At 44.1% G+C, this 16,683-nt stretch overlaps 1 protein-coding gene across 6 annotated transcripts in view; it reads left to right on the forward strand.

The window, feature by feature from the left end:
- Positions 1–16,683, forward strand: part of CNTNAP2 (contactin associated protein 2) — a 1,978,697-nt gene that overhangs the window by 1,703,689 nt on the left and 258,325 nt on the right. The gene's annotated exons all lie outside the window — the stretch shown is intronic.

A 16,683-nucleotide genomic window follows, 5' to 3' on the forward strand; every position in this document is an offset into this window, starting at 1 on the left:
AGAAAAGACCACGTGCCCCAGAAGCAGCTGAGGTGCTCATTAAAAGGGCAGATTCCAAAGAGCTAGGGATGAGGGCTCAGAAAGCTACATTTTTAGCAAGCCCCACAGATTATTCTAATGGGCAATAAAGTCTGGGAGCCATTGATTATAAAAGAAGACGATCAACTTGAAATAGCCAAAAAAAAGCACTACCTGGGAAAAATAACCTGAAGGGAATACTACCTTTTACCCAAAGGAGATAATCCTTGACAGAATTGTGAGACTTTGTGAAAACTAATCGGGTTTGGTTATCTCACTTTCCAAATTATTTCTGTGAGTTTTTTCTCCCGTCCTGCTCTGCGTTTCCTGATTAATACACAGTGGAATGCTTTATAGTTTTTCAAGCGTGCGAAATAGAGCAGGAGGAAAAATTCCCATGCATTTTCTTCAAAGAAAGTGTTTTGAAGTGTAGCGTTAAAAAGGAAAAAGTCATGAAATAGTTTAACTTTTTGTCATGGACGGTGAGTTGTGTTCACACTCTCATTGTTGCGAAGGGCTGTTCAATGTATACTTCCTTTTTCTCAAGTGTAAAACTTGACCTTTTTTTTTTTTACTACCGGAAAACATCGATGTCCAAATTCTTTGTCACATATAAACTCTAGAAATTATTACTTGATTCTCGTTAGTGGAGAAAATTAGAATAGTTTATGGCCCGCTGTGTTATCCTAACATCATCCCCTCGTTTGTCAAGATTCTTAAGCTGGACATTTTTCTGCATGTATATGTGTGTGTGCTGGCAGTAAAACATAGATCACGGCTGAAAGGTAACTACTAGAGAATTATTAGAAGTATAAATATTGACTGTGGATATTGAAATATTTATCCCCACCCTACGCCGATACTTGAAATCATACCATTAGAGATTAATGAGTTTGGATCTCAAAGGCGATTTCAATCTTCAGGAGCCTCTTATTAAAATAATAATTTAAAAATCAGGGGTGCATAATCATCAAGGCTTTATCAGCCACCACACGATGAAGGTTTTGTTGATTAGTAACTGCGAGCAGGATTGGCAAAGGTGAAGCTTGAGACACATCCGGGAGATTAGGACTACAAGACCACCTTCTTATGTTCCTAGTCGCTCAAACAGAGCAATTCTTCCTATTTCTACAGAAGCAAAACTTTAAAGGACTTATCCTCATCAGGCATTGGAGTAGAAACCTCACCCGGTGAGTAAAAGAGCCCCCCTCCTGGGAAAGATCAAGATCGTAGTGTCCCTTAACAGGACTAAAATAACCGTTAGTCAACCAGAGAGAAGAGGAGAGCTTCTCAGCTGGGGCAGAGGATGGCTCTGGCCTAGCACCTGACCTTCCTTTGGAAGAGAGCTGCTTGGAAATATCGGAGCTGGAGAAGGGCTTCTCCAGGCCAAATCTGTGCTCCAGGACGAGGGTATAGGGTTGCCACCTAAAGGTCAATTGTTAAGCATGACAAATGTCTTTGTGAGGTATCACAGCACAGACTTCACTTCATATGGGAAAATTGGACCCTTCACGTGTGGTCTAACCTGATGTTCAGCCATCCCCGGCACATTTTCAGACACCTTTTTAATGAGTTTAGGACGTTAGGAAAGGGAACCATCCCAGCCAACTTAGAACCACTGGCCTTATCGCACGAGTGCTACAGAAATTATCTCTGTGTGTCGCATGCCACCAGGAAGTGTGTAGTTCAACCCAATTCAACGTCATTTGAAAAAGAATCACAAGTACTTTGACAAGGCCTATAAAGAATTAATTAAAATATCTTTAGTATTTTGTCATATGAGATTATTTTTAATTCGCGCTTTCCAGATAACCTCAACAAATGTTACTGAGTTTATCACATCCCTCAATGAAATAACAAGGCTCGATTTTGCCAAGTAGCAGCTGGAAATTGATCCTTTGAAGCCTTCCTGGTCTGTTCAACTACATGACCCTCAGCTCCCCCACCGGTGGACATAAAGTGGTGCATCGCAGCCATTCAACAGTGTTTGCTGAGCACCTGCTCTGTGCCAAACAAGGTCAAGGACAGGCAACAAAAAACAAGGCAGGCAAAATATGCCTGTGTGGACCTTATATCCCGGTTCAGGAAAGACAGTCAGTTAAGAAGGAGAATTAATATATAAATAGATACATTAAATAATGATGTAAGCTGTAAAAATGAAACCAACGGGAGATGCCGGAGAATGACTTGAGGTTGGAGTTTCCATTTCTTTGAGAAGATGGCATTGACTCTGAGGAGGTGACTGACTTCTGAGTGATGAGAAGAAGGCAATCCTGCCAAGATCTGCAGAAAGCATTCCAGGAAGAGGAAACCAGTCCTGAGATTGGAACAATCTTGATCATTTGAAGAGCAGAAAGAAGGTTGGTGTCGGGGCTCCTGGGTGGCTCAGTTAGTTAAGAGTCTGCCTTTGGCTTGGGTCATGATGCAGGAGTCCCTGCTCCCCTCCACTTTGGACACTCTGCACAGCGAGGAGCCTGCTTCTCCCTCTACTTCTTCTCCTCCTCCTCCACAGCTCATGCTCTTTCACTTGCTCACTCTTTCTCAAATAAATAAATTCTAAAAAAAAAAAAAAAGAAGAAGAAGAAGAAGAAGGCTGGTATAGCTGGAGCCAGGGAGAGAGTAGAACAGGGTAATATCAGAGACAGAGACAAAATGATGAGGTCCCTAGATGCTGGATCTTTTATGAAGTCTAGCTCAGTGTGTGCGTACAGTAGGTTCTCAGAAGAGACACGAGGGGAAGCGTGCCGGTCTTCTCCCCAGGGTACCTGGGCTGTACAGAAGAATCTCCCCCTGGATCTCCTTTAGCTGAGATTTGAAGACAAGGACAGTAGCATGTTCAGGCTCCTTTTAGGTGCCAGGAAAGCCCAGCATAGAAATCCTGTGGGAGCGTTTTGAGGACTAACACTTTGTAAGAAAAAGTAAGTGCAGGGCACCAGGGTGGTATAGTTGGTTACGCCTTGGACTGCTGATTTCAGCTCAGGTCCTGATCTCAGGGTCACAGGATCAAGCCCCACATCAGATTCCATGCTCAGCACGGAGTCTGCTTATTATTCTCTCTCTCCCTCTCCCCCTCCCTGTCACTCACGTAGACTTAAATCTTTTTTTAAAAAGGGAAAACTGAGGGTGGGGAGGAGGAGTGAGTGAGAATTACTTTGTAAAAGAGTGTGCAGCATTTTCTGCAGAGAGAGTACCTGTACTGAAGCCGTGAGACTTGGGTTCGAAATGAACATTAAAATTTTCCGTGCCTCAGTTTCCTCATATGAAACACGGAGCTCTTACCAGAATCACAAGTGATGTTGTGAAGATTAGTTGAGAAAATGCCCGTATTGAAACGTTGCTTGGATCATGTTCCATAGACTTTAGCTACCGTTAATAACGAGTACCAATTCTATGAAGTTACTGATTAATAAATATTAGTGACTCTGTAAAGTCCAGAATCTTGACCAAATAAGGCTTAGGGAAGAAAAGTTTGCTTATGGCCAGTGAGAATTCATTATAAGAAGAAAGTTTAAAGCATCATTGTTAGAAGTTAGTGGATTTGTGCATCAGGGGCGGGTGGTGTGTGGTTTAGGAAAGCCTCCGCGGCATGTGGGCCTTACAGGTGAGTGGGAGAGCCTCAGGAACGCTCTTCTCTCTCAGGACGGGGGATAATGTCCCTCTCGTCCACTGCAGCCACAGTATCACCATCAGGCGGGGCCCAGAGACGTGTCACCCAGCGTCAAAGCTGATGCCGCCTCTGCCCCCATCTGCTTAGCCCCCGTATGGTCTTTCCTTTCAAACCAACAGTCCAATTACCATAGGTGATGAAAAAAAAATCTGACCTTCATTTGTGTCTCACAAGGAACATGAAGGCCATTTAATCCCCAGCACATAACACTTCTAAATTCTCTTTTGTGCTGCTCTTGCTCCATATTTCTCCATCCTGCCCCACTCACACTCAAGCCATCCCAAGTTCTAACCGAAAACTCCCTTTCTTCAGCTTTTGTAGACTCTTGTCTCTTCTTCCTCTTCATTTTCCCTTCCTCTTTAAACACACACACACACACACGCACACACAAACATGCACACATGCACACACACCCTGGGTCCTTCCCAGTACAAATTGCCCATCCATTACCCCACAAAGGTAACCAGTATTAAAATTTGATGTGATGCCTTCTAGATTTTTGTCTTTTATTCTATGCATCAATGAACACACACACAAACACACACACACACGCGTATACATGAGTCAGGCATGTATACAACACACATACATACTTTTTAACATGATGGAGCCATCATACACATTTTGTCCTGAACAATGTGTGCCACTTAACAGTATACAATTAATAATTTGCATATTTCTTTAATACACCATAGCAGATTGACCCATTGCGGTTGTTTCCATTTTTTTGCTATCAGAAACTCTTTAAAATTTTACAAACCACTGAAGCACCAAACTGAAAAGGTGTGCGCATGGTGCTCACCTCGAGGTGGAGGTTGGAAGATTAAGGAGAAAGTCAAGTGGATTGAAATCAGCAATAAAGCGACCGTTCTCCAATACTAAATGTACTTGAAATTTATTCCCCTGCATCTGTAGGTAAATGTCCTTCTGTTCCTGAAACAATAAATCCCCATAAACTTCCTGTAAAGTTTTGCAGAGGTGAGATGTGAGATTGGCTCCATCGAAATCCATTCAGTGCTTTGTTTGTGCACCTTCCGATCTGAATTTTAAAGCCCCTGCTTTTGCTCCGGAGCCCAGAGACTGAGAAAAGGTCAGAATGCAACATGTTTCAGAGCTGCCGTGCTCTCGAGGCTGCCGGCCTGCTGGAAATCATTGCTTTCAAAACCTGGATTATGCCACCATGTACTCGGTCCCAAATGAGCATAACCCACAGCGCCATGCAGAGGTAGTTAAAACTGTTCACTTTGGCTTTTTGTTGTATTCTCAGGTCACCTTTAGAGGTGTTGAGATTCCCAGATGGCTGGATTCTGAACAAGCGGTCTTTACTTTCAAGTAAACCCCAAGGGCAAGGCCTGACACCCGAATGTCTCTTTTACAACTTGAAATGTTGAAGTGGAGGATGTGAAGTCCAATCGTAAAGTGACATGTCGCACCGGGTGGCATCGTGATCATCTATGTCATAGTTCGTTATCCGTGTGTGTACTTCTGACCCCACAGTATGTTCAGTAAACGTCGAGGGAGGGAGGCCCTGCCATTTGGGGTTGTGGCAGCGCCCCTTCATTCGCAGCCAACGTCCTTGGTGGCCGGGCAGCCCCTCGGAGCAGCGGGCGATGCTGTCCAGCCACCCTGGGCCCCTTCTGGGGACACACTCTTCCCACCAGGCATCCCAACAACTAGTCACCGCACCAACGGTCTGTCCTGCCCTCGTACAAACTCTCAGATTCCTTTGAAGTAAAGCCGTTCTAAATCAACAGAGTGGGTACCATCGCACTCGCTTTAGTATTTGTCGTGATTCTGTGACAGACCGTTACAAAGGTCCTGCTGGTCTCACACCGTCAGGCCAAAGGATGTCCTTTGCAGTCAACTTGAATCCCGTCTTCCAACCCCTACTCCTGGGCGATCACAACCAAAGATGTGTCTGTGCACCCAGCTTCACACCACCGGAACCACAGGGGACCGTGGGTTGCAAATGGGATCGTGTCTTCGGTGTGTTCTTTTTTACCCTGAAAGTCTGAACATCCATGTCGGCTTTGATGCATTATTTATTTTTACACGGGAAATTATTTTCACTTAGCCACTGAACGGAATTTGTTTTCGGGCTCTCTCTCAACTGCATTCCCTTTCTCTCGAGTATTTATGAGATGTTAAGAGACTGCAGCGCACTCTGGATAAGTCCAGGCCAGCTCTCTCACCCTAACATATACAAGAATCTGTCGTTTTTCTATGATTAACAATAAGTAGAGGCCCAAAGAGGCGTCTTTGCCCTTCGATAGTGCTTTGGAATTTCGAAGAGCTTGTGTGTGACGCCTTCGCTTCGCATCATGACAACAGCCCTGTGACGGAGGAATTATGTTTCCTATTTTACAAATAAAGAAACTGAGGTTAGAAACGCTTGTATCCCCGTTTCCCCACCTCCTCTTTGCAGAGCAATTTGTTTTTCCTGCTTTACTGATCTGTCTCCTAGAGATAGGGGAGCAGGGGGTGAGAAGAGGGGGGGCTGTGTTAGTTTTCAGTAGGAAAAAGACAGTATCTATGAACAGGACGTGTGAATCTTTTTATTTCCTGTAATGAAAAGAGCACAAAAAGGAAACTTTGATTTGTGTAACATAATTGTGTGGCTCATATCAATCCATTACTCCGCTGTGCGGAGCTCCTTCCAGTGTTCACATCCACCATTCTGCTGAAATGGGCGGCTTTTCTCCACATTTTACTCACCTAATGGATTTTATATAAAATCTGTTTTTCTATGGATGTGGGGCTCTGGGGGGTTTGTAGTCTATCAATACGGGAGGGCTGCTGCACATTATAGCACTCCTGCTCGGCACAGCGGCAGAGTACAGCTAAATACATCACCGTCTTTTGTATTTGTGCCATGACCATTCTTCATGGCAACAGGGCAGATGATGAAACGGGAGCCTAATGGTATGAGGGCATGAATTACAATCGTAGGGAGAGAGGAAAAGATAAGAGGCAGTAGAAACCATAAGGGAGACGTTGTAGAGACAGAAGTGACAGCCATGAGTCTGGCAGCCCTCAGAACCACCAGAGAGCCACCTGCGTGGCCCAGCGGTTGGGCGTCTGCCTTCGGCTCAGGACGTGATCCCGGGTTTGGGGATCGAGTCCCCAGGGAGCCTGCTTCTCCCTCTGCCTGTGTCTCTGCCTCTATCTCTGGGTCTCTCATGAGTAAATAAATAAAATCCTAAAAAAATATATATATATATATATTTAAAAAAAGAACCATGAAAGCACCATGAGGGCTTGCTGACCACTCCCTGGTCTGGAAGAGGGCCTGTGCGTCTCAGATGGCTGAGATGGGAAATGTTGAATGTGCTCAAAAGTCCAAGTAAATAATGCCAAACCAAACAAGCAAACAAACAGAAAAACAAAAACAAAAAACAAAACAAAATAAAAAATCCAACCTGAATGGGCTATGTAACTCTTTGATTCAGAAACTAGAGAAAGTAAGTTTGGTAGATGGTCACCAAGGAGTGGTGAGAACTAGAAGTGAGATTACCAATGGTTCAATCTCTTTTAAGAATGCTTTTGTTTGCTTTTACTTACTCAGGAAATACATATTGAACAAATCTGTGCACGAGACTGGATATTACAGGTAGAAAGAAATAGAAAGTATAATCTCCGCTCCCTGAAATTCATCGCTTCACAGAAGTGAGGAGCCCATGAAAGTAATTCTAATAATGCAGTAAGTTAAGTGCCGTGCTAGATCCAAGATGCAGCAGGAGAGTGGGAGCACAGGGACAGGGTGCCGCACCCTGCCGGGCAGGGGCCAGAAGGCCACCGAGGTTGGAGAAAAGGATGGGCCCGAAGGAGGCACCCATGCAAGTAAAGACATGGAGTCCACACGCAGCATGGGGGGTGGTAGGAAGTCAGCAGCTGCGAGTTGTCGGGCACACGTTCTGAGGCCGGGGGTAGGAGGCGAGGAGGCTGGAGAAGAAGGCTGACACCTGATTTGCCACATCCAGGAGTTTGCAAGGTATCCTACGGGCATCTGGAACCGCTGGAGGTTTTATTCCTGAGAGAGAAACTGCCAGCTGTGCATCCTGGAAAGACTCCCCTGTTGGCTCTACGAGAACCGGATCCAAGATAAACAACACTGGAAGCAGAACCAAAAGTCACCGTGTGGCCCAGGCGACAGGTGATGGCCTGAGCCCTGGGAAGCAGAAGGAGTAGCAAGGAGAGGACACACCTGCAGAGTGTTTCGGGGGTGCGGGTGTCAGGCCTCGGGGGTGGGGTGGATTCAGAGGAACAACTCCCGTGTTTCTGGCTTGAGTGGCAGAGTGGGAACAGCTCCAAGTGGAGAAGACGGCAGACAGAGTGAATTTGGAAGAAATATATGTTCACTTCCAGTCATTTAGAGTTTGTGGTACTTGTAGGTCAGAGTGAAGCTGTCCAGTAAGAAACCCAGAGGTTAATCTTCAACTCCAAGGAGCGACCTAACTGTGCATAAATTGCAGAACCACCGGTCTGTGGTTAGCACTTTGAAATCATGAAAGGAAATGAAATCACTCAGGAAAAGAAAGAAAAGCTGATTTATCCGTGGGAAGTACGTGCAAGCATTTGAAAGTCAGGCAGTCCCCGGAGTAGCTCTGTCACGGCCACTCCTGTGTACTACATGACTTGTTAAATATTTTTAATTTCAGCCTGCATGTAGGGATGTAAATGTGTGCTCCAGCCTCCAGATGCAACAGTCTCATTTTTGCTAAAGCAGACAGATCTTCGTCCAATCCTTCAATCACCAGGGTAGGAGACATTCAGGCTTGCTGTTCCGGCCTTCGGAATCGATCACATAGAGACCGTAAGAGTTTACCCGAGACAGAAATATGAAGGAAGAGCAGAGGGCACAGCTATTTCCCTTACAAAACTAAGTTATTCATTTCTCCACCTCTGGGTAATAATTTTTGCCTTTGAATCCCATTATACTTAAGGTGACTAGTGTAACTAGTTAGGCATGACTCACGGTCCCAATAAGGATAGTGTGAGAAGGTTTAGGGATCTAGCATGGAGACTCTGGAGAGCTTTAGACCTGCTCCCCATCTCCAAATATCCGAGTACACAGAACCATGCATTCAAAATAAAATAAAATTACCTCTTTAGTACTACAGTGTTTTATACACACGGTTGACAGATTCAACATGTGAGTTTCCACGACTGATTAGGACACCCCAGCTTCATCACATCCCCCATGATGGGGCTACTGGTCAGCTCACAGTAGGTGCAGGAAGCATCGTGACCTCAGGTGTTTGACTATTCTATTCTCTTTGTCTGCGGCATCCTGACCCCATTCTTGAACCAAACCATAGGGAGACACAAGGTGAAAGATTTGCATTGTTGACACCGCCCACGAGCTCTGCGTTTTGTGGCAACAGAAAAGACTTGCTGGTGAGGGTGACACCTTGCCAGTTACTAACATTTTAACATGGAGCCCCTCATTTTGAGGTTGAGCTTGCCGTATAAAATCAGGCTGGGAGCTGAACAAAGCTACTTTTACCTTTCCTGAATGTACAAAATGGTTTAATTAAGGAAGTCATTTTTTTTTCTACCCATAAGGACACCTCTACAAATAGACTCAAATCTACATGCAAATGGAGCCATCTGGCTTATTGTTGTAAATAGCACCCAGCCCCTGGTAAACAATAGAAGGCTCATTGCATAACTCAAAGAGTACCCAAATGTCTAACCTTGGGGTCACTAAAAATTTTCAGAGTAATTTGTCTCCTCAGAACTCCTATTTACATTAAAAACTGCATACCACTTAAAGCAAAGACGGTAGCTACGTGTCTCAGTGTGGTCCCAGGACTGGGCCACTGGATGGCTCTGAGGAAATTGCTGGTTGTGAGAGCCATTGGCATCCCAACCACACCCGCAGCCATGGCCTCACCAAACCATGGCCCACAGCTGGAGAGCCCACGTGCAGTCTCCTCCTGGTCGGCCAGATGCCCAGTCTTCCAGCCACTGGCTCTTCACCTTTTCCTACTTATCTAGTTACCTAGTTACCACTGAGGAAACAGGAAGAAAGCCTACAGGTACCTCTGGCATACCTTTGTTCAAGTGAGATCATCTATAGATTATCCACTTTCTTAGGTGCTCAGCTGCTCCCTTGTTCATTAGATTTTTGTTCAATGGCTGCTCTACAAAACTATTTATCACATTACCAAGGCTCAAAGTGATTCCCATTTGTGTGTATGTGTCCTGAAGGAATGTTTTTTAAGTCAGTAAGGAGACGAAGAAACAGGGAGCACACAGTTTTGAAAGCCAATGAGCAGAGGGGTGAGAAGAGAAAAAGCCAAAGGGCAGACATAGGTATGAGTCTGAGATGAGCCATCTGGCTGGAGAAGTCTGAATTGGAGGTTATCTCAATTTAGCTGGGGGTGGTTTGCTGCTCCCCCTTAGAGAATTCACCCACGGGGTACGGAAGCCTCGGGAGGGGCCTTGAGGTTTGCTGACTTCCTCTATACCTGTTTCAGAAGAAACTGTTTTCCCATCCTCCCCCACTCCCTGGCTAAGCCCTCAGACAGTGACTGCAAGTGACACCAAAGCAATTATTGTCCTCTTGGTATTAGTAACAGTAATAGTAACATGTGGAACACTTACATTGTGCTCAGCACTCTGCTAAATGCATGTCACGGATTATCTTCTGTGATTCTCAACAACCAATAAAAGACGTTGCATTGTTATGCCATTGCACAAATGAGGAAATGGAGATTGAGGAAGATCAAGAAACATGTCCCAAGTCGCCCAGTGGGGATGGGTAGCAGAGCCAGACTCTAGAGCCTGCATGGGGACCAGCACATGGCAGCTTCGCCACGTGACAAACCAGAGCAGCCCCCACGAGAATCATTTACTGTCACCCCACCGTCCTCTCCAGCCCAGCTCCGCAGCACTCCTTGCTCTTGCTACCACCACCGTCACAGGGGTACCTCTGGCATGTCACATGTTCAGCTGCTTCTTTCCTTACAGTACAGGAAGACCCATGAGTCCAGACTGTGGACAGGCAGATGCGAAGCAAACTCTAGCAGGTTCAGGAATGGGAGTGGGCAGGAGGCCCTGTGGGGCGAGGCTCACAGAAAACTGGTTGGAAGTCTCTGTAGCATCAGCTATACCCCCAGTTCACGTTCTCCAATCATGCCAATGGCTCTCTTATTCACCCAAGCAGGAGGTGAGAGGTTAACACTCCAGAAGTAGGCACCAAAGAAAAAGGAGTCAAAACTCCTCCATTAAAACAGAAGACATAGAGATCTACCTAACCATCTAACTATGAACCCCCTCCACTTCCCTCTCTGAGCAACCAGAACACTGACCATCACATGTATATTCCTCATGAAAAAGTTGGAAGATTTCTTCTCCCAAGAAATCGAATGATCTATGTCCCAAAAGAGGTCACAGATGTTGATATTTGGAGGCCCCTCTATGAGATAGGAAGCTCCCCACATTGTAGGAAAGCCCAGCCATCAATGAAGCCACCACCACCCCCAGACCACATATTCACAGAGTCCAGTCCACTTGCTAGTACTTCACCAGTCAGCATGAATGGATACGAAAGACTCACCAACCATTGAAGGTGATGTCAAGGACCTCATGAAACAAAGAGTCCAAGCTAACAATAGGGCAAGGAAAAAGATCTCAGAAGAAACAGAGATAATGCAGAAAGCAGAAGAAAACCTTTTAAAATGAAATTTATTTTCTCAAATAAGATATTGCATCAAAAACTAATAACAATAGTAGTAATAGTAGCAACAAACAACCTAGAACAGAGTGCTATAAAAAGGGGGACCATCAGAGAACAAGAAATAATACTTGGAGGTGAGAGATGTAATTGCTGAAATAAAAACACAGTCGCAATGCTGAAAATAAAGCTGAAGGAATGTCCAAAAAAGTAAAGCACAAAGAAGAAAGATCTAAATTAGTAATGTGAAGGAGTAAGAGAAATAAAGGTAAATATAAAACTAATAGGTATTTGAGAAAGAAGGATTGGAAAAATTAAATCCCCAGACCTCACATGAGGAAGAGATCCATACCAAGCAGCTGTACAAAGTTTCATTTAAGGGAGTTAAATATCCTGACAGTTTCCAGAGGCAAAAAGGTACAAATGATATAGGAGAGGCAAAAGCTGTCCTCAGTCCTCTTAGGGTTCCTGGCTGGATCTAAAAATTAAACTGACAAAGGTAGATTAGCAGAAGAAAGCATACAATTTACATAAAGTAAGTTTTACATGACATGGGAGCCTTCATAATGAAATGGTTAAACTTGAGTGATTCTGTACTAAGGTTGATGAATAGTAGAAAGTCGTGGAAAGACGTGATAGGACCATGTATGAGCGACGTGTAGTAAGCTGGTCGAAACTCGGCAAGGTTGTTCTGATTCCTCACAGGTTCCTTTGCCTTTCGAGATGATGATGTTCCTTTTCTCAGGGAGAGAGAGGACACCTCACCTCAGGGCTATGACCTGCTTCAGGGGAGGGTCAGAGAGTCCTTCCCACACCTGCCATTTCTTATATTCCTTCAGCTCAAAATATTCAATATGCTAAGATGCCATATTTGGAGGGAGCGCGTCTTGAACCCCATCAGTTACGTGCAAGATGTAGTAATCAGAAAGCATTAGCTTTTTTGGTAACAACACAGAAAGCTTGAAGATAATGAAGAAATGCCTTTAAAATTCCATGGCAGGGTAATTTTCTGAAGTGTCCCAATTAGGTGTGAAAGTAGAATAATGACTTCAGAAAAGCAAGGATCTGGAAAGTTGACCTCCTACATTCCTTTTCTGAAAAAGCTACAGGTGGATGTGCCTATGGAAATGAAGGTGTAGACCCAGAGAGAAGGATCACCCAAAGTCACAGGGTCCAGAAATTTGGTCATTTAATACTGAAAAGTAGCATAAGGACGGCCTGCAGTCATGGCAAGAGACAGGTCCCAGGACGGGGGCTGTGCAACAACCCTGAGAAGAGTCAGCCCACAGGGCAGTAGGAAGACAGAAGCTGGAGAAGGTGCCTCCAAGGGACAAAAAGGGGGCCACTAGATTACTCAATGTGTGTCATGTTGCAAACATTTGTGGGAAGAGTGTTATAGATGGGTTGAAGGATTTGGAGAGAATTTATGACAGGTACAAAGAAAACCAAGCCAATGAAAAAATAGGTGATTATTGAGTCTAGAAAACAAAAAAAAATTATACACAAAAGAAAATATAATTAGATTTTACTAGTTGGCTCACTAGTAACTAATACATAGTACTAAAAATGAATTTCAGTATAAACAAAAATCTGTGAGTTTGCTAGTTTGGGGGAATATGGAGAAAGGGAAGGAGATGTGCTTGTAAAAAATGCTCAGTCTTTGCTTTCAGAAAGTAGACCAAATGTATCTAAAATGCAAAAATTAATACATAACGGCATATATATTTTACAAGTACAAGGATATAACTGAAAGAGTTAAAAATGTAGGGGTTGTGGTGGGAGGGATGGAGCAGGGAGTTGCATTTTGCAATGTCCCTATGTCCCCTCAGTCCATTACTGGACTGTTCAAAACTATGTACCTGTAAGACTTGGTTAGAGATTAAAACTAGGCTTATAATTAATTGCTGCTGTCAACTTAAAAAAAAAAAAAAAAAAGGTAAATCGAAGCAAGCTCAAAATTATCCAAAAAAAAAAAAAAAAAAAGAGGAGTTTATCTGGGAATAGCAGAGGAATTGTGATTTGGGACACCTAGACCATAGCAAGCTCCAGGCATCTGTTGAGGGTTTGGGGAAGGCTGTATTTATGGGCCAGGGCATAAGGAGAGGAGAGAGTCCAGTTAGGTCTGTTAAAATAAAAAACAAACAGAGGTCAGCTGTGAAAATTCCCTAAGCACACAAAACCAGTCCAGTCAGACAAACAAAGCTCAATTCAGCTTATTTTTCAAGACCAGCCCAACCGAAGTCATTTCTTGTTCATGCGTCTGGAAACCATAAGCAAAAATTTCCTGAGGTGGTTATGCTGTAGCCCCTGACCAAGCAACCCCATTCCAATATTATCAGATGTCTGTAAATCGAGCATTTATGAGAAATCAGTCAGCCAGTCTGTAAAGTCTGTAAGTTTTATTTTCATGGGGGCCCGTGGGTGAGAGTTTCCATTCTATATCCTATCCTACAGTTCCATTTTAGTTTGAAATTCTTTAATACTGCCCAACAGAAAAGATCCTTGGAATGTTTGAAGTCAGAATCCCATACCAAATAATCATCGGTGAGTTTGAAGAGCTGCTAAAGAATTTGGATGAATGGATGACGCTGCATTTTTTATTAGCGACTCACTGAGGTTTGCAGGGATACTGAGGGCCTGGTTGGTCGGCCCAGCCCCACTCTCCTGCACTGGCTGGAGGTACCTGCTGGCTCTCTCGCCTCAGGACATGAGCCCAGGCCTGGCCCACGATGTGTTCAAAAAGCTTCTTAAATGGCCAAGTGGTTTTCAAGCTGGTGGAGCCTTCCACCTCATGCCCGCCATCTTGCCCAGCCTTTGATCATTACTGTTGTGCAGCCCTCGGCTGGGGCCCTCCTCATCTCTGTACCTGCCTCGTTATTCTGTGGCTGTTGACTGGCCCCTCTGGCCTCAGATATGTACTTCTGTCCTGCTTCACACCTTCCAGCCTTGCCCCCTTTTGCCTGTCCACACCTGCTGAGACACCAGTCTTTGCCGTACAGCGAAATCTCTTATTTCCAACTTGGTATTCTCATCCAATATCACCTTCCCCTCTATAGCCCTGACCTTGATAGCAAGTACAAATTGCGGCTGTTTCAATAATCTTAAGGTTATGAGACCATCAGTCTTGCAAATGCGGGGCATTGTTCAATGAGGTCTGTAGGGAAAAATAGAAATTAAGTCACAGGTAAGAAAAATTACAGTGTGCTAGTGGAGGCAGGGCCCAGCTATCAGGAGGTGCTAAAGTAGTGTCAGCTTTTATTTATCTTTATTTAGTATCTTCAATACTCAGGTTACCATAAAGTAGATTTTGTCCCATGAGGACTTTGCATATGGAGTGGAATTGGATGTAACTGAGGGGGCAGCTATTCACTTATTCACTGGTTTAATAATTATTTATTGAGTACTTACTAAGTTCTGGGGCCAAAGGTTACAGAGATGAAATGGTTTTCTCCTAGCTTTCCAGGAGCTTATGGTCAGTTGGGAACAGAGTAAACAATAATAATGCTGTAAGCTCCTTGCCTTATGAAGCACAGTGAGCACTAGAGAAAAAAAAAAAAAAAAAGCACACTTCTTATTTTGTTATAACCTGGAATCCCAGAAACTGAGCTACAGTCTCACTAGAACAGGTCTCACAGAAGTTCATCAGGGTCTGGAGCAGTGGCAACCAAACTTTCTTATTGTCCACCCTGCTCATCAAAACCTTCGCACCACGTATCCCTGTTTCCTTAACCAATTCCATGAGGGACCACTAAATAGAATTTCTGATGTCCTCTGCTCGTGCCCTTTGGCTCCCCTTCAGCACCTCAAGTCTGACCCCACTAGTCAGGTCCCGAGAGGGGCCTCCCTGCTGCCGATCAAGAATCTGGACTTAGCCCGTTCATCCAGGGACTTGGGACATACAGCAAGTGACAGCACCAAAGATACCAAGAGAGAACCCAGACATTTCCGGGAGGATGACTGGTAACTACCATTTGCACAAGACTCAATTTCCCCGCGAATATGTCTATTCAAAAGGCTAAATTAGTTCGAAGTTGCTTAGTGAGCAGAGTTAGAACAAATGGAATTGTGGTCTGTAGGGATCTTTCATCAAACTGGAAGACCTGATTAAACTGCCCTTCTCTTCTCCGGGGACATTTCTGTCTGAATAACCAGCGCTGGACCTCAAATAAATACTGACGTTTTACTTTTAGCTTTCCTGTTTCTAGAATCATTTTAGACAACTGCCCTTCCGTTAAATACATCACCACCTCAGAAAACGGGAATGCACCTGATTGGAATGAAACTTTAAAATGTTAATTACGTTCATGTCCTGGGCATTCGGCCTAAAGAGACAGAATTGCTTTGCGTTAGGCTGAAGAGTGGCTGAAGACTCTGATCCTTGCAACCTCCTTGGTTGGTATAGGGCTCTCACCCAATTACGAGGAGCTGCATCCTCCAGGCCCTGAGGACCCGGCTTCATTCCTCCCAGAACTCTGGTTGGTGAGAGGGCTGCAACTTCTAGTTTGATTTAGGTTTTCCCTTGAGAGACCTTCGTGCTTAGACAGCAGGGAAAGGTGAGCCCTACGTCCCCTCACAGTATTTTCACCAGATCTTGAGTCAGGAAGAGGACTCGGCCCTCAGATGATAGCAACTTACACAATCATTAAGATTCTTTCTTTTCAGGATATTAGTCTAACCAACATCATGCCATATTCTTCTTCCCAAGAGGAAACTAGTCTATTTTTCTACTGCTGAAAGCTATGATATTGCAATTTATTTATTTTTTATAAGTTTATTTTTTATTGGTGTTCAATTTGCCAACATATAGAATAACACCCAGTGCTCATCCCGTCAAGTGCCCCCCTCAGTGCCCATCAGATATTGCAATTTAAAAAAAAAAAATAGCTCAAAACTCCACTTAGACTTTTGGGACCCCTTAAATAATAGGTTTGACCACCACCACCACTGTTTTACCTTAATGAAGACATTTATGAACATTTTGCACTGACTCACTGGTTATAAATTGCCTTTCACTTATCTACATGTCACTATATACTGGGTATCGCTGAGAATGAAAACAACATGAATTGAATAAGAGGATATTTAAATATCTCAGTAAATAACAACATCATATATTTAATTTAAAATTATAGTTTAAGTATAGCAGTACCAGCACAAAAATAGTTTATTTAAGAATAGCAGTTGAGGGCACCTGGGTGGTTCAGGTCATGATCCCCCAAGTCCTGGGATTAAGCCCCACATTGGGCTTCCTGTTCAGTGGGGAAGCTGCTTCTCCCTCTCCCCTTACTCCTCCCCACTGCTCATGCTCATTCTGTCT

This window comes from Canis aureus, chromosome 15, assembly GCF_053574225.1.
Source record: "Canis aureus isolate CA01 chromosome 15, VMU_Caureus_v.1.0, whole genome shotgun sequence".
NCBI classification, from domain to species: Eukaryota; Metazoa; Chordata; class Mammalia; order Carnivora; family Canidae; genus Canis; species Canis aureus.